General features: G+C 41.4%; 1 protein-coding gene across 5 annotated transcripts in view; it reads left to right on the forward strand.

Annotated features, from left to right (window-relative positions):
• PTPRE (protein tyrosine phosphatase receptor type E) overlaps nucleotides 1–24,636 on the forward strand; it is a 244,273-nt gene that overhangs the window by 108,630 nt on the left and 111,007 nt on the right. The window contains exon 1 of one of the 5 annotated variants that reach the window (XM_030570081.1): nucleotides 9,475–9,570. The exons of 3 other annotated variants lie outside the window; for them this stretch is intronic. The gene's annotated coding sequence lies outside the window, so the exon portion shown is untranslated. Of the gene's footprint in view, nucleotides 1–9,474; nucleotides 9,571–19,702; nucleotides 19,743–24,636 lie in introns of those variants that run through there. One more of the 5 variants, XM_030570080.1, reaches the window with a different exon arrangement.

A 24,636-nucleotide genomic window follows, 5' to 3' on the forward strand; every position in this document is an offset into this window, starting at 1 on the left:
AGTGAAAAATACAGGAGCAGGTATAAATACTGTACTTGAAAGGAGGGGGTTGCTTTACAAAGTGTGAGGTCAGTCTAATGAGATAAATCAATTAACAGCAGGATACTAAGAGAGGAAAAATAACTTTTGAAGTGTTAAGAGAGTGGCCCATCACAGACAGTTGACAAGAAGGTGTGAGTAACAGTAGAGAGAAATTAGTATTGGGGAAATTAAGTTTAGGTTTTGTAATGACCCAGCCATTCCCAGTCTTTATTCAGGCCTAATCTGATGGTATCCAGCTTGCAAATTAATTCCAGTTCTGCAGCCTCACGTTGGAGTCTGTTTTTGAAGGTTTTTTTTGTTGAAGAATTGCCACTTTGAGATTTGTTATTGAGTCACCAGAGGGGTTGAAGTGTTCTCCTACTGTTTTTTTAATATTATGATTCCTGATGTCATATTTGTGTCCATTTATTCTTTTGCGTAGAGACTGTCCAGTTTGGCCAATGTACACAGCAGAGGGGCATTGCTGGCACATGATGGCATATATCACATTGGTTGATGTGCAGGTGAACGAGTCCCAGATGATGTGGCTGATGTGGTTAGGTCCTATGATGGTGTCCTTTGAATAGATATGTGGACAGAGTTGGCACCGGGGTTTGTAGCAGGGTTTGGTTCCTGGGTTAGTGTTTCTGTTGTATGGTGTGTGGTTGCTGGTAAGTATTTGCTTCAGGTTGGGGGCGCTGTCTGTAGGCAAGGACTGGCCTGTCTCCCAAGGTCTGTGAGAGTGAGGAATCGTCCTTCAGGATAGGTTGTAGATCTTTGGAGATGTGCTGGAGAGATTTTAGTTGGGGGCTGAAGGTGACAGCTAGTGGTGTTCTGTTACTTTCTTTGTTGGGCCTGTCTTATAGTAGATGACTTCTCAGTACCCTTCTGGCTCTATCAGTCTGTTTCTTCACTTCACCAGGTTGGTATTGTCATCTTAAGAATGTTTGATAGAGTTTCTGTAGGCGTTTGTCTGAGGGATTGGAGCAAATGCGGTTGTATCTTAGAGCTTGGCTGTAGACAGTGGATCGTGTGATGTGGACTGGATGAAAGCAGGAGGCATGTAGATAAGTATAGCAGTCAGTAGGTTTCTGGTATAGGGTGATGATTATGTGACCATCGCTTTTTAGCACTGTAGTGTCTAGGACAGAGGTAGGCAACCTATGGCACGGGTGCCGAAGGCAGCACGCAAGCTGATTTTCAGTGGCACTCTCACTGCCTGGGTCCTGGCCACGGGTCCAGGGGCCCCTGCATTTTAGTTTAATTTTAAATGAAGCTTCTTAAACATTTTAAAAACCTTATTTACTTTACATACAACAATAGTTTAGTTATATATTATAGACTTATAGAAAGAGATCTTCTAAAAACATTAAAATGCATTACTGGCACCTGAAACAGTAAATTAGAGTGAATAAATGAAGACTTGGTACATCACTTCTGAAAGGTTGCCGACCCCTGTACTATATTAAAGATAAGCCAAAAACTTATGAATACAAAGGGCCAGATTCTCATTAACAATTAGGACCCCATGACGGGGGAGGATCCTAGAGCCCAGGCTCAAGCTTGAGCCCAAATGTCTACACCTCAGTTAAACAGCCTCGTAGCCTGAACTGTGTGGATCTGAATCAGCTGAAACAGGCCATCTGCAGCATAGACATACCCTAATGGGCTTACACATTGTCCAAAAGGTACCTCTTTAAATGGTTATAAATTGCATTTAGTTGAATTAAGTTGAGAAAGCCATAAGGAAAGAAATCTAACAGTGGAATTGCATTATAGTTATTATTCCAGTTAAGATTGCAAAACAGTTTTTAGTACAATGCTCTGTTTTATAGCTTTCTGACTTGCAATGAGAAAAAATCTTTTGAGGTTAAAATTTTCCAGGCTTGATTTCAACTCCAGAGCATATTTTAATCACAGATTTAAACATGGCGATTGCAAAAATGGCTAATATTGGAAATTTGGCATGGGTTAAGTAATCCTCATTGTGATCTAATATCTTTGTTTGTTTCGAAAAAAGTAGCATTTGATTGTTCTGAGATATTAGACTTTGAAATTGCATACTGAACACATGTAATAGAAATTCCTTAAATCTTCAGGAGCACACTTAAAAATAGAGGTACTGTGCATGTGTACATAGGTGTTTAAATGAATCTTTACTGTTTGGAAACCCACACTATGTAAAATTTATGCCATTCATAAGCCATAAACTCTGCTGCTGCTCTATAGCATGGATCCTATAAATTCCACAAGTCAATCTTTGGTTTTTTGAAACCAGTTACAAAATTCAGTGCCACACTTGTGTTGTACATTTAAAATCACGAAAAGGGTACAGAAATGTTTTAAGTTCCAACAACAATATTAACTTGGCTACATTGAACACTTCTATTAATTTCTGTTCCTGGCTTTCTTCTTAAGGGATAGATCATTTCTGCACTTGGGAAGTGCAGGGAGAGACTGCTTCCTGTTTGCACCCACAAGTATGCAAATTGTCAGAAGGGGTGGAAGCAAGACTATGACCCCATTGCCCACTGAAGACTAGCTTGCAAAGCTGGCTGGGTTGAAAGGGATGGGAGCAAGATGTAGTAATTCACAGGAGTGATGCAGTTTGCTTACTGCCCTGTGAACACAAGTTAAGAAGAGTTTATGCCTTCTGACACAATCCTCCCTAGAACTCCTTGTTGGCTGGTGTGGTTCTGCACCAAGGTCACCACCCCAATGTGGGCCAAAGTCTAAATGTCTCAATTTTGCCATAGATATGTAACTTGATATCTTACTCTTTTATATCATGAAATAATGTACTGTGGAGCATGTAAGATATGCAATTCAGTTACAGTAATGTTGTGGGAATGTTGACATTAACACTTTCTGGTTTTTATTTTTATTTCACTTGTTTTTGGTTATTTTAACGATGAAAGCTTAACATTACAGGAGTATCAGATTTATTTGTATTTACTTTATATAAAGTTGAAGCTTTACAACATATGAAATCACTTGTATGGGAATTAAATGTAGATGTTTCTCATTTCAGCACTTTTTGTGCACTTTGTTAGCACAAACCAGTTACGGGCCTCATTCTCAATTTGGCCTGAGTCAGCTATTGGCAAATCTCACAGAGCTGTAAGCACGAGGGTTGGCACTTAACTGCAGTAAGACTTCTTGTATAAGTAAATGTACTTGAATGAGTATGGGTTTACAGCATGGAACTCAGCATTTGGCCTCATAGGTGATTAGTCCGTTATGGGTTGGTTGCTTTAGATATTTTGAAAAGGAAAACAGGAGAAAAAAGCCAATTTATTGAGGCGTTTGTCTAGAAGTGAGATTGAACAATGTAGAGAGAAGACGACTACATTGTGAAGTAAATATCTCAGAGAAGATTAACAGGAAGTTAGGTCAGAGGGGAATTGTTTTCAGAGGTCATTGGAGGACTACAATTTAAGTAAGGAAACTGTGTTTGAAAGCAATAGTTGACAGAGAAATCAGCATGCTGTAGGGAGGAGTTGTGAATACATATAATGCTGAAAATTCAGCTATACAAGACAAAGCCTCCTCAGCAGGCAGTAGCTATGAACGTTACCTTGCAGCAATCTTATCAGACCTTGTATATTTTATGAAAAATATTTTCTGCACTTAACGATTTGTGAAATAATATATACATTGGGCTTCCACAGTATGCAAAGCCACAAAGACTCTTTCCTCTCTCACTCCTGAATTAGATTTCATGAGCACAAGTGACGTGAAAATCTTATTTGATGCCGCAGTGAGTCCTACCCATTTATAATTTTTTTTTCCTTACATTTTCATAAGGATGCTCACTATGGATATTGTAGAATTGGTTCTAATTATGTAAGTACACATCTGACCAGAAAGCCCTTTTCCTAGATTACAGGATTTTTTTTTTATTAACTTAAGTTCACTTTTGAAACTAATTGATCAATTACAAATTTAGTGTAGCAACCAGAGCAACATAAATACATTTTTGGTTGTCTGTCATAATTACATATTTATCTAAGAAATCCAAAGCCTCCCATTTTGAAGTGTTCCTTTATTTGGGTAGGTGGCGTATACCATTTTGGAGAGGGAGAGATCATTGACCTAAATATGTGTTTACCTGAGAGCCAAGCTGTTCCATGAAGGAGGTTTTAAAAAATAATAAATAAATAAGTAAGTTAAATAATAGAAAGCTTTAGTACAAAGCCATCTGTGTGTTCAGAGAATATTTAAGGTCATACAAACCAACAAAAGTCCTTAACTCACACAGCTTTCCTTCCTGTTCAGCTTCCTTCCTTTACTCTTCATAGTTCATTATGAAATTCAGTATTAACTGTGAATTTTTTTAATTTTGTCACAACCGTACTATTATTTCTGACGTGCCTTGAATCAGTCAGGATCAGTGTTATCAGTATTAATGTAAAGAGCTAGTTTAAAGTACTATTCTAATATGCTATTGGACTGGGTGTCGCACAGAATTCACTTTGGTTGTTAAAGCTTTAATCAGTAATACAAAGAGGATCTTTCTATGATGTTACAATTCAGATATAATTTTTCTGTTAAGGCTGAGAGGTGCTGGGTGCATAACTTGATTTGGCAGATGGTGTCTGGGAAACATTTTTAGTAGGAGAATATATGAAATATTTTTCTAAACTCAAGAGAAATTCAGACAAAATTATGAGAGGTTTTTAAAAAATAATACATAAGCCTTAGTTTTTTGTCTTTCTGGTTATATAAAATTCATAAATACTGTCCCTGAAAGACTAAAGATGCTTTCGAAATAGTTGAACCTACTAATACACTTCTTGGCTTGCATTACGCTGGCCAAATTCTGAAGTCAGTGAGGTTGCATAGATGTGAGGACAAAATTTGTGTGGCACGCTATTTGTCATGGCTGGGAAGACAAACATTCTGCCAGGTTTGTTGCCCTCAAACTGTGTAGAAGAGATGTAGATGCACAGCAGTATGTTCGATTTTGCAAGCATTGGTGAATTGCAACCTCACCGCTGTAGGGCTGCCCAGAGGATTCAGGGGGCCTCCATTGCTGAAGACCAGGCACTTCGGCGGCGGGTCCCAGGGTGGAAGGACCCCCCACTGCCGAATTGCAGCTGAAGACCTGGAGTGGAAGAAGCTCCGGGGGCCTGGGCCCCATGAGAGTTTTCCTGGGGCCCCCGGAGCGAGTGAAGGACCCTGCTCCAGGGGCCCCAAAAAACTCTCGTATGGGCCTGGAGCAAATTGCCCCACTAGCACCCCCCCATTGGCCCTATACCACTGTGTTTTTGTTGTGTGTGTGTGTGTGTGTGTGTGTGTGTGTGTGTGTGTGTGTGTGTGTGTGTTTTTGGTTTGGTTTCCAACTTGTTTTTAATCTTTCTGTAATGTTTTGAAAGGCACTATACATTCCAAACACTAACAAATGTGCCTGCAACTTTAACTTCAATTTAAATGGGAATGTTTATATATTTTGCCTTTATTTTTCTACTTAAACTCACTATCTTCCCTGGTCTTGTCTGCCAGCAACTTACTTTGCCTCTCCCATAAGCCTCATATTTAATTCTCTCCCTTTAGCTTGACAGTGAACTGCCTCTCCCTGCTAGGGCCTCTGCAGTTGCTGCCTTGTGATGTCTCCATCCTTTCTAGGCAGGGCTGGCTCCAGGCACCAGCCAAGCAAGCTCGTGCTTGGGGCGCGAGAGTCTAAGGGGTGGCATTCCATCCAATCCTAGAGCGGCACGGCTGCCCTTTTTTTTTGTTTGTTTGTTTTTTTTTGTTTTGTTCACTGCTCTGGCTCCCCTGGAGGAGGGGAGCACTCTGCTGGGAGCCGGCTGCATGCTCCATCTTCCCCAGCCGGTGCCAGGTCTGCAGCAAGCCCGGCAGCCCGCGTCCTTCCCTCCCCCTTGACTGGAGCAGCACGGAGCCGTCCCAGCAGGCGGCACAGTGGTAGGGGCCGAGTGGTGAGCGCCCTGGCTGTTCCCCCCTTCTCTCTGTCCCCCCCGCTCCCTCCCCCTCCCCCCTGCTAGCTGGGGCGCGAAATCCATTGCCCAGGGCACTTCTGCAGCGCAGGGAGTCTCGCTAGCCAAAAGTTGGCACTCTGGCTCTTCTTGGGCAGCAAAAAAGCCAGAGCCGGCCCTGTTTCTAGGGCTGGTTCTACACATTTTTGTATAGCACTAGTTGTGGAGGCAGCAGCGTCTGTGCAGAGAGAAGTACTGTGCATAGTAGTAGGATTAGGGTCTTTTCAGGGGCCAGAACTGTGCAGGAGTACCTTCTGCTGGTCAGTATTGGCTCTGGAGTCACCTAACCTGTGGCACCTGTTCTCCCAGAAGCATTTCAAAACATACACTTGAGGTTAGAATGATGAAGTTTTATTAATGAATAACAAATTAAAATACTATTCCATTTCTCTCTTTTTATGGGGACAAACTCAGTTCTTTCCCATCATAAAGCATCATCTGTTAGACATTAAAATAAAAAACACAAAGTCCAGTCATCTCAGCGCCTAAATCTAGTGAATAATAAGTCCAGTTGTCTCGGCTGCTATTCCAGATCCATTTTTCATAAGACTAACCAGCCTGCCCCTTTCCTCCAAAAGAACTCCACAAAATTCCCTAACCCTCGCTCTAGGGCTTCCCCTTAAGCCTAGCCTCTTGCTCCTCATGGGTCTATCTCTAGCTTGTACTGAATTCTCTTCCCCCCATGAGGTGGCTTGCTCCCTATGGTCCCTTCCTACAAGAATGTCCTTGCTTGTCTTCCATTCCCTTACTGGGCTTCTAGTTCTCATCATTCTTTTATCCCCGCACTTGGGATTAATCATCACAATTAAGCTCCTTTGCTTGTAATGTACTCACGCCAAATGTCCTTGCTCTCCGGCCTAACTTGAAGAGTGTGCTGATCAGACACAGGTGAACTGATCCTATCTTATTATCTCATGGCCAGTCATCCTGTGCCAGGTTTAAACTTCAGTCAGAAATTGTTGTTGTTGTTTGAAAAGCTTTCAGATATCCTCCTCACCTTATATTGTTTTTTCTGCCACTGAATAATTTGCTGAAACTCCTTTTGGGTCAGAACAAGACTTTACATGAATAGTTTAATTTGTTTGTGTTAGGGATAGGCAACAGGTACCCAGCCATTATGAAATGGAGGGATAGAAATGGTTAGTTTTGAATTGCTGAAAGAGGAGTTTTACTATATTACAGCTATTATAACTAGATTTTGAGTACTGCTAGATGGAATTAATACATATTTTTGGGCTTTGATACAAATAAATCATTTGATACAGAATGTTCCAGGGTGTGTCTAAATACGTCATTCATGTAGTGTTGAAAGGTCACAGGAGCTTTGGTCAGACCAAATGGCATTACTAAGTTCCTACAGCATGTCTTCCATTTGTCTTCGCCCTAATGCACACTAGAGTGTAAGCCCTGTGGAAGTCCTATTTGGAGAAAATTCTGGCGGACCGGACACAATCTAGCAACTCCATGACTGGGGCAGGGGATACCAGTTTCAGACCGTCACCTGGTTTAGAGCCTGATAGTCTATATAGAGACATCGCATTCCATCCTTTTTCTTAACAAAAAGTACTGGAGCCCTAGCTGGGGAGGTGGAACGCTGGATTAAGCCCATGGCCAAGTTTTTATGGATGTACATGAGAAGGGCTGCCAGTTCTGGCTCAGACATTGCCTAGATTTGTCTGTGAGGGATCTTTGCTCTGGGTTGCAGATCTATAGGGCAGTCATTGTTCTGGTGCACCGGTAGCATGTCTGCATTTTTATCTTCAAAAATGTGTGCATATTCCCAAAACTTATTAGGGAGACTCAGGCTATTGGATTGGTTGCAGGAGTTTGGGACCTTTCAGCAGTATTCAGAGGGGAAGCAGATCCTTTTCTGTCATCAAGAGATGCAAGGTCGTTTTGCTCCAGGCAGATGATACGGAGAATTAGGGGAAGGTGTGGAGAATGGATCACACTGAATTGTAGCAATTACCAGTGACCCTGGAATATGGCTTCTGGGGTACTGATTCCTGTTGCACTGGCCCCAAGAACAGGAGTGACCCATCTATTGTCTCTACAACAACGGATGTAGCTTTAAACAGAGGAGGATTTGTAGTGCTTGAGCAATTTCTGCATCTATGAAATTATTGGCAGTCCCAGAACTGATCACAGCCCACTGTGAACCCGAGCTAAATAGGGGAGAGTGCCGTTGGCTTGGGCCCCATCTATGGTACATAACTGTATCTGTACTTGGAAGCAAGGGGAGGAGTTGCATGTCCTGGATCAGGTTTTCTTCAAGCTCTGGGGGTTAGTTCCAAAGCATAGTGGCCTGGTGGTGCCCAGAGTGCCCCACCCATATAGCCAGGGCTCACTTGTTTCCTGATTCCTTTGTGTTGAAGTCCGTGAGGGGCAAAACGTGAGGGCATGTTCTGGCGCGCTGCAATAAAAGCATACGTTATTGCACAGTTGTTGTTCCTCTTCTTCCAGGATTAAACATTGGTGGCCCAGGTAAACCTGCATTGGTTCATGGCTGGGTCCTGGGTTTTTCGGCATGGGGGTAGGCAAAGTGGCGGCATGTTGGTACTTCTCCTTTTGCTCACTTAGCTAGTTGTTGATATGGAAAGAGAGAGGGGTCAATAAAAGCATCCATGCTGTTCAAGGTCTTGATGCATGCTAGTTCATCCTTTACCTCACTAAGTCTACACCGAAATTGGTAAAGTTGGGTGCCTCGTTCTACTCAACGTCACCTCGAGTTGCAGGAACTGGGCTGCACATGATGCAGCTGGACCTTGCCCTTGCTGGAGCCTTCATAGCATGGCTTCTGCTGAGCGAGCATGACGAGGGTTATCAAAAATTGTGGAAAACACTCACAGGAAGTCTGTCTATCATTCACAGTATTTTCTGTGGCACCTATTCTACACCGTGCTCCTTGGATGTGGCTCTGCATGGCAGATCTGGGTTCTAACCCCATGGATCCGTATGATTCCAAGATAGACATGTCACTACTTTTCTGAATAAGATTCAGCCGCATGCAGAAATAAGATATGTCCCACGCTTGAAGAGATTTAACTGTCATGTAGCTTCTGCACCTATTGCTTCTGTGTATAATAATTATTTGCACTTGGAAAATGGACTGGACATATGTATAATGTCTGGACCTGCTATAAGCAGCACACTTTTACAGCAACCTCTGAAAGGATATTGGCAAGATTACAGCCCAACTGAATTTTTTTGGCTTTATTATTTCCTGATAATATGGCAACAACAATTACTAAGTCAAAGCAGAAGTATTTAGTCAGAAGAGAATGAAACCAGGAAATTAGGAAATGAGAAGCTTCCGGTATCAGAGGCAGCTGCTAGGAAAAACTGGAAGGATAGTTCATCAGAAAACAGACGCTTTACAACGCCGGAAGCCGACGGAATGAAACTGAAGAGCGATTAGGTAACTTGATGAGATGTGCAGAAGAGAACATTTAGACTGGATCTACAGAACATGTTCAGGAAGGTAGGAGACTTGAAATGTGGGCCAGATTAAAGACCAGGAGGAGATCAAGGCAGGATAAAGAAATCGGAGCAGGTAAGTCAGCATTTATAGGAGGAACAGGTACATCATTAATCAGAAATATAAGCAGTCATAGCTCCATGCCTTTTTGATGTACTATCATGTGTTGAGGGTGGGGCAGGACTGTGTCAGAAGACTGTTATAAATGTATATTTTACTTTTTGATCTGAGCATCTTCAGATGAGCTCAGTCTGATTTCTTACATGGAAGGGCACAATGTTATCAGAACAGTAGCCAGCACGATTGCATTAACAGAATTATTACCTATTTCTCCCTTTCCCTTTCACTCACCCCCAAAATTTCTAAGTTAGGGTGTGTCTACACTTAAAATGCTGTAGCAGCACAGCTACACTGTTGCAGCTGCGCCACTGTTGTGCTTCAGTGTAGACACTACCCATGCTGATGGGATGGTTTCTCCCATCGCCATGGGTAATTCACCTCCCCAAGGGGTGGTAGTTAGGTTGACAGAACAATTCTTCTGTCCACCTAGTGCTGTATACACTGGGGGCTAGGTCAGTACCGCTCTGTCTTTCAGGATGGTGTATTTTTCATATCCCTGAGAGATGTAGCTATACCAATGTAAATTCCAAGTGTAGACCAGGCCTTAGCTCAGTTGGCAGTTTAGAAGAATAGACAACATCCAGCACCCTACTCTTTCCAACTAAAAATGAAGAGAGTGACTAATTACTTAACGTTCCGTTTCACCCTACGAGACCCTGAATGTTAGTTCCTCCAGGCAATGAAATCCTTATTGGAAAGCGATCCCAGTGAACTGATGCATAGTTTGGATCTAAGCAGCAGAAGACTTACTGGAGGACAAGTAGGGATTTTTGTAGATTTGTTTATGGGTAAATTGATGACTCAAGGGTTTTCTTTAGGCTAGACAATAGGAGCTGATCACTCTTGGCTATGGGTGGTGTTTTCTTCGGGGAGCTCACAATGCAACTAGGCTGCTTCAGTATTTTGGATATCAATCAAGGATTCATTACTAGAATTGGTCTGATAACTGCTGAGCTGGGTGTGGGCAGGCGTACGTTTATTAACATCTGGAGCAGATATTCCCATGATGCAATGCTTCCCTGCTTTTTCTGGTCAGTGCGGTTCTCTGTTCTCCATTCTATATGCAAATTGAGATGTCTCCCTGTCCCATCTTTCATGCAGATGAGGTGAGGGGAATTGTCTGTGCTCTCCATTCTGTATGCAAATGGAGATGTTTTAATCTTGTCACCCTTGTCAGTGTGTCTCCCATCCGCCCTTCATTGCTCTCTGCAAGTCTTTTCTCTGATGGGTTTTGGTTTAAGCAGAGGCTGGTGGGGGGTATCTTTCATGAGTCAGACAGGCTGGATACTGCACCCTGGTTCCTTAAGAACACAGAGCTTACTGGTATCAAGTTGGCATTTTTCTAAGTTGTAATTCTTTCTTGTTAGTTATTTTCATATCTGCATCATACTTCCTTTAGATTATCCATTTCACAGCCCACTGCACACAGATTTTACTGATATAGTAAAAAACTAAATTTACGTAAGCATTGTAAGTTCATGTTATGTTTTGATCAGCATTAAAATATGAGAAAATGTGTAAATCAACAAAATGTTGTGGATATTGATCTCTATGTGCACTATGAGCATATATTGTACTGTATGGAAAAGGAGGAGCAGCGATCTGTTTAATAGATTTGTTTTCCTCTGTTAATCCATACACCTTTCAGTCACTAGTTTGAAGAAAGCCCAAGCTGATAGACTATCTGACTGCTCTTCTGTAGTGTATGTGATATCAGTATAGTGATCTAAATCCAGCCTAAACCAGACAAGTGATCACATCACATAGAAACATAGCTGGCACCTATGGGATCTACGAGTCTCACGAGGAAGGCAAAGCATTGAATGGACATGAAGACTGAACTGCTTCCTACCCATTGACAATTACAGGTCAAAGTTCAAACACATTAGCTGGAGCAAGGGGAGTTTGCTACTGTGTTGCCACTTTTGTTCTGAGGCTAAATAGAAGAGGTCCTCCTTTTCTCAAAGGTTGTCAATCAAGAACTTTTCATAAGTTCTAGATTTACGTATAGCTCGGACAGCATCCCTTCAAACTTAATAGAAAGACTTCCATTGACTTCAACAGAAAGGTGGATCAGGGCTTTAAAGAAATAAACTATGCTCTGGAAAAGCTGTTTATGCAGTTTGGGTGAAATTTGCCTCTGTGCCAAGAGCAAAACCAAAAGCCTGTGTACTATTTAAGTCCCACTTTAACTGTACTTTGAGGGATTTAGTGGTACTCTGAAGTATTGCATAGCCCTTTTGTGGGCCCCCTTCATATGAGTGAATTTCATCCTAGTCTATCAGAGAACGATGCTCACAGCTGACATCTCCATGAGAGATTTTTTTTTTAAAATAGCCTTTTTAATAACTTGCTTTTTCCCCTATCAAAAACGAAGGCTGTTTGAACAAAATTCACAAATTCAAGGACATAGTTCCAGTATTCTATGCCAACTAGGGAAATATAGGCGGTGCCTGCTCTCATTGCAATCCTTAAGTGGCTGGGATTAGCTCAAATATCCAGGAATAACAGTGTATTTATATCAGCATTTCCTCCTTTACTTGCAATTTCCTTGTTTTACTCATTTAAACTGGTAGTTTTACACAAAATTACTAACAGTCTGGAGTGTTTAAATTATATATCCCTGTGAATAAATCTACATGAATAAATATAATCAATATGGTGGCATGAGTTAGATGAGACAGTTTTGTAACATTTCTTTACTTAACTCTACTGTTTCTCTATTAATGTTATCGTTTGCAGTAGGTTTTAGCTGAGGTCAGCATAATTGGTGATTGACAGTATTAAAAACTACAGTTGTCATGGCCACTTTATAGATTAGTAGAGAAAAATTGTTGGTCTAGATGAGAAGATAAATCTAGGCTTCCTGACAAACATCTTAGAGGAAATGTCTTTTCCAGCTTCCACTGGCTATCCATACAGATTATTTAAGGGCTGTTGTCAGGCAGATCTTTTTTTCTATTAAAAACGATCAATAAATGTGTTTAAATTTTTTAAGGCAATTCTCTGGAGCTATACACACATAAGAACAAACAAACACAAATCCAGTGTTTTGCATTTTGAATGCTATAAATGATTCAAGTTGGCATGACTTGCTAAAAAACTAATAAAAGTGTAGCCTTCCAAAGATTTTCAAGTAAATTGTTTTTCCTTTTGGTATTTTCTGTATGAATAGGTTTTATTATTGCTTTCTTTTTCACTTAAGTGTTTATGAAAAATAGTAAATAGCTGACAAACTGTTTTTGTGGAAAAATCCTAATCTGGAAATTACTGTCCCAACTAGGGAAAAGGCATTGTGACCTGTAGCCACCATTAATAATCCTGACTGCAGTGCAGAGATTTTAAATAGAACCGCATAGAAAACAAGCCCTCTTCCTCAAAAAGTGCCCCATTCTTTAAGAGTTTTGAGTTTCTGGAAGAGATGATTACTAAAATGAGTGGGAATAGCTCCCAAATAGTATCCCTTAGAGTACCACAGAACTGACAAATTTGTGTATTGCAAGAGTTTCAGAAGGGACTGCCTTCCAAAGACTGTAAAATAACTTGTTTCCTATCTGACTGTTTTCTATCAGTTTGGTGTTGCAAACCAGATATTTTAGCCTAGCTGTAGTCCACCAAATTCGAGGTGAATTTAAGGACCTCTCAGTTTTCCCTTTCGTTGGTTTGAAATTGCTTCAGACTTCCAAAGGCAAAAGAATATTATAAAACAGAGCTTTTGAGCTTGTTTATAGATTCATAAACTTCAAGCCCAGAAGGGACTGTTATGATCCTTTGGTCTGACATGCATAAAGCAGGCCAACGAATCTGACCAATAATTTCTGCATGACACCTATAGCTTATCCTCAAGCTATAATATATCTTTGTTTTTAAAAAATATAGTCTTTACTTAGACTGCAAGTGATGGAGAATTTACCACACATTCTCAGGTAAGTTGTTCTAGTGGTTAATTGTCTTCACTGTTAAAAATTTGTACCTTATTTGTAGTATAAATTTGTCTAGCTTCAACTTCCAGCCACAAGATAGCATATGAGGGGCAAAGTCTCTGCTGCATCTAAATTCCACTGAGTACAATAGAATTGGGGATTGTTAGCCTGTTAATACTCCAGTTCTCTGCCCAGCTGCAACCTTGAGAGCAGCTGCCTCTGGTCCATTAAATGTCAAGTAGGGATTCCAGGAGCAATTTTACTTCAGCCACTCTCTTTCCTCACCCCCAACATGAAGGCACAGCAGAATAATTTCAGTTTTGACTTTGATGAGGCCCCACACAGGCGCATCAGTCTGCCCACATGCAACAAACTGCAGGATCAGAGTCTTAAGTAACCAAGCTAAACTCACATGGCAGGTTTAGACCCTGACCCTGCAATTTGGTATTACTGGAGGAAATGCTGTGGCCTTCACTGTCAGTTTGGCTCCACCTGGACTAAGTGCTCTGCCTGCACAAAACAAGTTGCAGGATTGGGCCCATATTTTCTAATGATAATTTATAGACTGGCCTAAGTAAGGACTTTGGGAAGTGATACAGGAGTCTTCTGATGATGTGATCTGCATAAACCAGTACTGTGCTTAATATTGACTCATAGTGTACATATCAGCCTCAGTATAATCAATATATTATGACTGAGACATATCTGTTGGTTTAATATCATATCGTTTAGCATAAATTAATATAGTGCAGATTTGATTTTGGGATCAGTGCAGATAAATAATACGTTGAGGATGTGATGTTGTTCGTATGAAAAGCTAATGAATTGTTGGTCCCCTGGAAATAGTTGCCTAATTGGATCCATGCAGGTTGACTCCCACTGAAGTCAGTGGGGATCTGTGTGGGGGAAAAAGATCCACTCTCAGGGATCAGTGCACTGACTAAAAAAATTTGAATTTCTGCTATCAAAACTTCTTATTTATTAAAGTTGCTGCCTCTTGGATCAAAAGTATAGTTACAAAATGCAAATGCATCAGCTGACTCAATGAATTATTCCACAGCCTCTCAGTGAAAAAAGTCTAGGAAAATGGGGCAAATCAAAATCTATGACAAAAGGTACAACATGTCAGTGTATGCATATTGATAATATTTACTTCTGTTTTATTTTTTTTAGTGACAGGGATGCCCCAGAGCTTCTTTCTGTCCCTAATAAAGCTTTGTCTTTTAGAAAGATAAATGAGAGAATCAGATGCTTACTGCATACCCAATAGGTGACTAAATTCAGAAACAGATGTTACTCTTCAGTCCTTGTGTAATTAATGCTGTTTTATCGTAATAAAAACACCAGTCACATAACAGGTGCCCTTCAGACAATTCCATGTAACAAGTTCAACATCTGGTATATCAATTTCAGTTTGTTGTGTAATTGTTCCTTATATATTTAATTCACTGGGTGGTATTTCTGTCCAATTCAAAGTGCCTTTGTTACAGATGTTTTTTTGTTTGGAGATGCATGCATGATTCAGTAAATAGCTAATTAAATTAAATGGATGTCTTTATGGTCTGAGTTAGTACATCTGCCTTTCAATATGAATATGAGGGCTGGTCTACACTAAGGGGGGGAATCAATCTAAGAAACGCAACTTCAGCTATGTGAATACCGTAGCTGAAGTCGAAGTATCTTAGATAGAGTTACCTACCGTCCTCATGGCGCGGGATCGATGTCCGCGGCTCCCCCTGTCGACTCCGCTACTGCCGTTCGCGTTGGTGGAGTTCCAGAGTCGACAGGAACTCGTTCAGGGATTGATATATCGTGTCTAGATGAGACGCAATATATCGATCCCCGAGAAATCGATTGCTACCCGCCTATATGGTGGGTAGTGAAGACGTAGCCTGAGATTCAAGAAAATATTTCAGTATGTCAAGTATAATCGGTAAATGCTGGCAAACATTGATTTCACCATATAAACACCAACTGAGGAAAATATATTTCCATCAATAACAATCAAAATGTACAGAGGCAAAGTAAGGAAAATGCTGCTTGACAGCTTGACTCAAAATCTGGTGATTTTGATTTATGAATTAGGCTTGTGATAAATGGAGTAGGGAGTGAATAGTAAAAACAGGTATGATTTGCAGCTTTAAGGCTATTTATTTTGTATATTTTCATGTGATGTTTTGTGTTTTAACCATTTATAAAGCTTTAATTTTTGAATCTCAATATCTACTGTCATTAAATAATTGTCTGACTCCCATAATTTCCTGCAATTGTGAAAAAATAAATTGATAAAAATTGAAAAAATGCTTCAAAATAAACGTTGATATCTGTCAAAATTATATATTTAAAAAAAATCAAATTCTGCCAAGCCTAAGTATAAGTACTTTGGATTTTCTTCTAGTGGCTAGAGTTATATAGTATTTCCATGCTATTTCTCAACTGTAAAGCAAACATACGTCCACATTTTGCATAAATGGGGACCACAATGTGAATTTGCCAAGAAACAGCTACAGATACTTGACATAAAATGGAGTGGAAGTCATCTGTTATAGGTCCAAGTGTAAGGTGTTTTGAGACATATGCCATATGTGGTCCACACATCCCTATTACGTATGAGGTCAGTCTATGGACGTATAATAGAATGCTGTTAGCCATATTTGGTCCACAGGCTGCGGCTTGTCTACCCCGGGACAGTGCTGATAGGTGGATGCTAATACCTGTACACTGTTAAGTGAATGTTCTAGTACTGAAAAAGAACACTGAACAGTACATATATAGTATTAACATTTATTTGAGGACCATAACGCGGTGATATCTTTTTATATTTTGATAGGATTTGATTTTCTGTCTCTGATTACTCCTAATGCTAATATACCTGGATACAGAACAATTAATAAGAAGCAGCATATAGCTATGTATTTTGACTGTTTTTTTGCATTTAAATACCTCTGCATCAAAAATTATTTTAAAATAAAGCACTAAAGGAATTTTATTGTTAATATTAATATCTCTTTTGGTGGCTGGCCAAATCCTACAAATCACTACTCTTGTGAGTAGTTCCATTGAAGTTAATAGACTGTTAGCATGAGTCAAGTTCAGCATTTCACTGGTCCAAAAATAATCTGTCAATTAGCTAGTCAAATATTGGTCAGACAATGTCAAAATGGTCAGATATTTTAAAGCTTTAATTTATTAAAACAAAAGCTAGTAATACTTACACTCTCAAATAGGGTTAGTCTTAGATACTTATGCTTAATTACAAAAACAAATTACTTAACTGAATTATTTTAGCTGATAAAAATGCAGAACACAATGAAATGATGTACTAAAAGAGTTATTATCATCACCTTTTTAATCAGTGTTAGATTGGTGTTGAAACGTGAACATTATTCAAGATTGAACAGTCACAAATGAAAAGAAAAATGAAATTAAAGAGAAATTAAAAACACATCACAATTACAGTAACTCCTCAGTTAATGTTGTAGTTATGTTCCTGAGAAATGCAACTTTGAGTGAAACGATGTTAAACAAATCCAAATTTCCCATAAGATTTAATGTAAATGCTGAGGGTTAGGTTCCAAGGAAATTTTTGGGGGCAGACAAAAGGCATTATATGCTGTACAGTACTGTACTGTGGTTGGGAGGTGCCCCTGGCTTACCCCACACAGGCACAGTTTGCTACAGGCAAGGATGCTAGGAAGCACCTTTGCAGCAGCAGCAGCGTCAGCTTCTCCACTGAACGGGCACTGACTTTGTCGGGATGCTCCAGGCCTGCCTCTTTCTGTCTCGCTCCACTCCAGGCCCACCTGTTCCCACCCCCACTCCACGTCCTCGCTTAGGACTTTCGGGAAGGGAGGGGGAGGAGCGAAGACGTGGCTCTAGGAGGGAGTTTGGGTGCGGGAGGGGGCTCAGGGCTGGGCAGGGGATTGGAGTGCAGGAGGGGATGAGGGGTGTGGGCTCTAGAAAGGAGTTTGGGTGTGGGAGGGCACTCAGGGCTGGGGCAGGGGTAGGGTGTGTGAGAGCTCTGGCTGTGGGTGTGGGCTCTAGGGTGGGGCCAGAGATGAAGGGTTAAGGGTATAGAAGCGGGCTCTGGGCTGGGGGAGGACTCAGGGTTGCGATGGGAATTGGGACACGGGATGGGGTTTGAGGTGTGGACTCCAGACGGTGCTTACATCAGGTGGCTCCCAGGAAGTGGCTGGCATGTCTAGTTCCGAAGTGGAGTGGTGGCCACGGAGGCTCCGTGTGCCGCCCCTGGCTGCAGGTGCTGCCCCCTGAAGCTCCCATTGGCTATGGTGCCCTGAGCTGGAGGGACATGTCTGCTGCTTCCTGGGAGCTGTGCGGAGCTGGGCAAGGAGCCTGCCAGTCCTGCTGTGCCACCAACTTTTAACGGCCCAGTCAGTGGTGCTGACCGGAGCTGCCGGGGTCCCTTTTGAACTGAGTGGTCTGGTCAAAAACTGGACACCTGGTAACCCTTCTTAGAGGGCAGTCTTTAGTTTGGGTAGATCTGCAAAGACATTTGACTCAGGCCATTTTAAGATTTGTGCATAACCCAGATCATATTCAAAATCTTTATTGCCATCTCACAAGATTAATTCTTTGGGTGTAGCCATCTGAATAATAGTGGGCTGCGGGGGAAGGGTGGAAGGGGAGTGGAAGTTTAAGAACTCATTTAAATAAAAAAGACAGTAAAAATAACTGCTTCTGTTGGCTAGAAACAAATCAATTCTCATTCTTCAGGAACATCAGATTTTGTTCAATATAGTTCAGCTGCAGGAAAAATGAACCATTATTATGTGCTTTTCTCTATTCATAGATAGGACATAGAATCGGTGACGAAAGAGCTCTTTCGTGATCTCCTTGCTCCATTATGAACAGAAACATGTCTTTGTTTAGCAGTTTTATAGCCGTTGTCTGGCTATACCAAAAGAAGGATAGGAGACACTTGATATGGATTTGATTAGGCTGCAACTTTGTTATTAGATGTCTGGGACTACATGTCAGATAAAAGTGTACAGTGCAGGCAACTCCATATTTATTCCATAATTACCTGGGGGGCCTCCACCAGCTTCCCCTCTTTTTCCATCCAGTTCCCTCCAGCACATCTATTGCTGGGACCTTACCATCCACCCCCCTTGTAGGAAGGTTAAGGTGGGCTATAAGAAAGGGGGGGTTGGCTCCCTGTCATACCAATCATAGGAGCCCTGAACGAGCCCACCCCTGTTCTGTTCCTTTAACCAGCACCTCCGTTTTAAGTCTTTACCAGGCCATTATCTGGTCACTGGATGCCTTCCCTGTGCACTGGACATCTGCCCCCACACTTACCAAATAAGTTGCAACATATAGCCTACCACACCTTTTGTGCTTACCATAAACTTCTTCCCTGACACCCGCTGTGGGGAAGATGAAAAACCCCCACTCCACCAAAGCCAGTATGGTGGTGAGGTAAAATTACCTTCCCCGCCCCCCTAAAAAGGAGTGACTAGCGCAATGCCCACAGCAGGTTCAAACCCGACCTGATAATCACACCTCAGGGGGATGGAGACTGGGTGCTGCCTTACCTGCTGTGTGGAGAAAGAGGTGTCCAATGCCAGAGCTTGCACTTTTAAAGCTTTCCGCCCTTACATTCACAGGGGATGAGTCAGTGCTGCAAGGCTGACCAACACCAACTTCTTGCAGCAGTTTCTGACCTTGTTCCCCCTTCCCATCTTAAAGCACTGCTGCCTTCCTCTGGCAAGCCTGGACAACATATCCATCCTGCTTTAGGCATGGTGCGGTCAGTGTTGCAAACTGGCTAGTGTAAGGAGGAGAGGTATATTTGATAGAATACAGTTCTGAAGACAGCTGTATTTGTACTAGCCTCTACTGCTGCGTTAGCTTTACTAGAAAGCTGAGGAAAGAAGTGATAGTTAAATGGGAATACAGCCACTGTAAAACTAAATTAATTTGAAACCATTGTGTTTATCAAGCCTGGTAAACAAAAGTTTTCAGGAGACAGCTTTTTAAAAAGGCACGTTGGAGAATATTTACTGTTATCTAACATTCTTTTGTCTTTATGTAATAGAAGCTGACTTTTCTCCAATACAAATTTCTTTGTCTCTCCCTTTTCCCCTTCTCCCTCCATGTTATAGATGTGAAGGGGGCTTAGGGAAGAGGAGATGAGGGAGCCATTCTCCGTTTCCTGAAGTCTGCAGAAGCAGAGAATCTCCAGTAAGTTTTGGGATGCCCCCTCAGTTCCCACAAGCTTATATGCACACTGAACACTCTCCACCAGCTCTTAGCCTTACATGGCCAGTCCTTGGGGACCGTTCCTGACTGTCTCTGAAATCGATAGACTAGTTAGCTGTCTGAAGACTTTACTTTGACTATCTGAGTCTGACAAGCCTAGCTGGCTCACTGTGGGGGTTGCTGATGACTCTCCTAAGGGTCCTCAGGGTTAGGGTCTTTACCTAAAATTAGATTAAAGAGTATAGGATAATGTGTACTTAAAACCTCATTAAAATAACCCAGTATATGACTAGATATGAAACCAGAATGTAAAAATTGTATCTCTAGCATGTGTCAGTCAATAGCTAATCAAGACCTCATACATTTAGAGTTATACACATTTTTTGTTCCATCATCACCATAATGAATTTGCAAATATATTAATCGCAACTCAGAATAAAATGGGTCAAACTCTGTTCTTGGATAAGTGTGTCTAGACATAACTCTTATGAGTTAAGTAGGATGGAGCCAGTTGTGCACATTTTGACTCAATATATTTTCACGACATTGAGTATGACAAGACTGCAGCATTACAACATGGTCTGTTGTGAAGGCATAAAACAGTGGTAAACCATTAGATGTATCACCAGTTCTCAACCAGGGGTACAAGTACCCTTGGGGATATACAGATGTCTTCCAAGGGGTACATCAACTCATCTAGATATTTGCCTAGTTTTACAATAGGCTACATAAAATGCAATGGTGAAATTAGCACAAACTAAAATTTTATTCGACTTGTTTATACTGCTCTCTCTACTATACGCTGAAATGTAAGTACAATATTTATATTCCATTTGATTTATTTTATAAAATGAGAAAGTAAGCAATCTTTCAATAATAGTGTACTGTGACATTTTTTTATTTTTATGTCTGATTTGTAAGCAAGTAGTTTTTAAGTTAGGTGAAACTTGGGGGTATGCAAGACAGATCAGACTCCTGAAGTGGGGTACAGTAGTCTGGAAAGATTGAGAGCCACTGAGTTATATTACTGACTGAGCCATAGACTTCCTTGTGACTTTGGACAAGTCACAATCTCGTTGTTACCGAATCTACTCACTTATAAAATGGGGAAAACCATGTTTTTCTGGTTCACAGTTTTGTTAAATCTAGAATTCACTGTTTCTATAGAGTTTTACATCACTCAGAATGCACAGGCCAAGCATGTTTATAGTCTTTAGGAAATGATCTGCTTCAGCAAATTAGTTCTAAGATGCTTTCTGTAGTTTACCAATAAATCAATGGAATCAGAAGTTCCTGAAGCTTGATTGGTTAGAGAAATTAGGGCAGAAAAGTTCAGGATTTGGGAGATGTCACAGCTTTGAAGACTTCAGTACACTGATGCAATATGAATATTAGTTTTGTTTAGGCCCTAATTTGAAGATAGATCCTCACCGCAGACCCCTGCACCTGCATGGAGACTCATTTAAAATCAGTGGGTTCCACCTGGCACCAAGGGTCTACCTGTATGAAAATGATTGCAGATTGGTGTCCAGAATGGGAGAGTGGCATGCGATTACTTTGTCAAACACTATAACGTGCTGTACATTTCAAATATCCTATCATACTTTATAAAGTTGGATTTAGTGAAGGTCATTGTAGACATAAAATAAGGCCTAGCCGTTGTTACACAAAAGAGTTCAGGTAAAATACTGTGTGAAACATGCTCTTTCGTACTTTCATAGTGATCTCCTATAAATATTTTCAGTACTAACTCATTCGGACTTTACCCAATAATTATTAAATAGCAAAGAAAGAAACAAGGGTTTGATTTAATGTTTTATATTTTTGCTCTTCAAGCAATAATAATAGCATATACACTAGTGAAAATTGCATAGCCAGAATCAGCTTTTACCAGATTTTGTCAGATGGTAAATCCAGCATATTATTAGTGGGCTGTTTCTGTAGGGGATGCATTTTTCTTAATAAATGGACATTGTAACAACGGAGACAACAAAAATGAAAGATGATCCATTAATAATAAAGCTAATTGCTTAAGAAAAGCAATTTAACTTAAAATGTGAAATTTTAAAATTTATCCAGTTAAAACCCTAAAGGAAGGTAATTTAGTATTTATCTACACTTGGAAGTTTACCAGAATAGAGTGACAAGGGAGGCAGACGTGAAAGCAAGTTGGTATTGTCTGGTACGGCGTACTGGCAAAAGCCGGTACGCTGTGCCAGACTGGACCTGCTTCTCCCACGGTGACTTAAAGGGCCCAGGGCTTCAGCTGCTGCGGGGAGCCTCAGGCCCTTTAACTCACCGCCGCAGCTCCAGCAGCCAGGCTTGAGTGGTGATTTAAAGGGCCCAGAGCTCCGGCCCCTGCATGGAGCCCCAGGCCCTTTAAATTGCCACCCAAGCCCGGCTGCTGGAGTTCCGGTGGCGCTTTAAAGGGCCCGGGGCTCCCTGCGGCAGCAGGAGCCTCTGGCCCTTTAAATTGATTTTGGATTCCCGGGGCTCCTGCAGCTGGGCTAATGCGGGGATTTAAAGGGCCCAGTGCTCCTGCCCTGCTACCCCGGGACGGCAGGGCTCTGGTGGCGATTCAAAGGGCCCAGAGCTCTGCAGCGGCTGGAGCCCTGGGCCCTTTAATTTGCCTCTGAGCCCCAGGACTCCCAGCTGCCTCTGCAGCTAGAAGCTCTGGGGTGATTTAAAGGCCCTGGAGCTCACAGCCGGAGCCCCAGGGCCTTTAAATCTTGAAATGCCCTGCCTCTTCTAATTGAGACCACATCCCCGATCAGGACTCCAGCATACCGGTAAGTCCTTTAAGTTACTTTTACCCCTAAAAGGAGGTGACATAATATCTTTTATTGAACCAGCTTCTGCTGGTGAGAGAAACAAGCTTTCCAGAATAGTTATTTTGGTATAATCCCCCGTGTGGACACTCCTATTCAGGAATAAAAGTACCTTTTTCTGATTAGCTTAAGTCACATTGGCGCCACACTGTTCACGTGCAGTTTTCAAAGGTCACTTGATAAACTAGGAAGATGATTAAGTAGGTGATTGACTAGCTTCTCTCTCTTCCTGGGCCCGTGGCCTCAGACATACGGTCAGTGTGGTACATATGTGGCAGTAGGATTGCCACCATTCAATAAGGCAAACACTGAAGTAAACTTCACCTATAGTTGTCCTTCAACTCCTCCAACAAATCCACACACTCTTTAAAAAGGTTATTTTTCCTGTCCTGGTCAAAAATGTATTGCACTGCTGATACTTATTTTTAAATCAAAAGTGGCATTTTACTTTCATAGACATCAAAATAATAATAAAGTCAGCATAAAAATGGGAAATGTGCAAAAATACTAACAAGTTTTTGTTTCTCCATGTAACACTGTTCAGTACAGACTCTGCCATACTTACTGCTGTGAAGAAAGGATCCTGATGACACTGGTCCATTTGCTCAATGTGGATACTAACACTCTGATGTCTGATGTATTAGGGCAGTCAGGGCTATGCTTCTCTTATTGACGCTCTGCTTGCTGGGCTTGACATCAGGTAGAGTGAGATGAACCCTGATCAACTGTGTGAAATTCCACAAGAGGTGCATGTGAGATCACAAATTGCATGTTGTTTCCCTAAGGGGTAAACTAACCAGTTATTGGTGACATTTATACTCAGCTAGCCGATATGACAATGTCCTGCAATTTCCTTGGAAGACCTTATTGTATTAAGTTTATGTATTATTGTGGGCCAGGATTGTGTATAGCTTCTTGAGGGATAAAATGTGACAGATATTGCAACCCATTGCAGTGTCTTTGGGGTCCATTGTTTTAAATGAATGGTTTTGTGTATGATTGTGTTCTGCTTAAAGGGGGAAGGCTACCAAAGCTCCTTCAGGAACTAAAAACTGTGTGTGGTCATTACGGCAACTCAGCCAAGCTGTAACTCCTCCACCCCACGCCCACAGAGAGCGTCCTCGGGAATCTCACATATACTAGTTCAAACTGGATTATCCGGAGACCAGTAGACTAAGGAAGGACTTCTGGACAAATAGTCTGAGTTTAAACTGACTTGGGGCCTTTTTTCTGAACCAACAAATGGTCAGGACTTTTTGTCGAGGGGGTGGAGGGTGGTGGTGAGAGGGAGGATCCTTATGGAAGGGTTGGAAGGACTGACACCTACCAGAGTCTGAGATTGTAGTTGAGATAACCACTGGTAAGCTTTTTAGCATGTGTGTAGGTTCTTTTCTCGTTTTTAATACCTTTTCTCTGTAATGTTTTCATCATTAAAATATATGTGCTTGGCTGGAAGGAGCTGTGAGGTAACTTGCAAATGCAGACAATTCCTGTGTTCATAGCCTCTAGAGAGGAATCCAAGTGCAGATGCTGGTCCATTTAGGCAGTCTGGCTTGCTGGGAATATCACAGGGTAAATCAAGGAGCTGTGCAGCCTGAAAACTCCTGTCTGGCAGAAGAGAGACATGGATCTCTACCCAAAAGACATGATACCTGGGAGCCAGGGACCTTAAGTGAGTGTCCTTAGTGGACCATGGAGGGGGAATACAAGTGCAGTTACTAACAACTTCCTCAGTTTCAGAGGAACACTTATACTGAGCTAGCTACAGTCTTTCTTCGTCCATGGTTATGCAATCCCACTGATGCTCATTTTCCATTACTAACAATGGGGATAGGAGTTGTAACTGGTTGCTATTACAGACTACAGTGACTTGCTCTTGGTTCAGTAAGTGTTGAAGGTGATAATTTATACCTTTTTCTTTTATCTTAAAGTTTTAATTCATTATCTGTATATAATGTCCTCTGCTCTAGGTGCCTGTCACGCAACCTTTAAAAATTCCCCGAGGAATCAGGCTGTAAATTAGAATTTCCAAATATATAGGTTGTGTG

Source organism: Gopherus evgoodei, chromosome 7 (genome assembly GCF_007399415.2).
Source record: "Gopherus evgoodei ecotype Sinaloan lineage chromosome 7, rGopEvg1_v1.p, whole genome shotgun sequence".
Taxonomy (NCBI): Eukaryota; Metazoa; Chordata; order Testudines; family Testudinidae; genus Gopherus; species Gopherus evgoodei.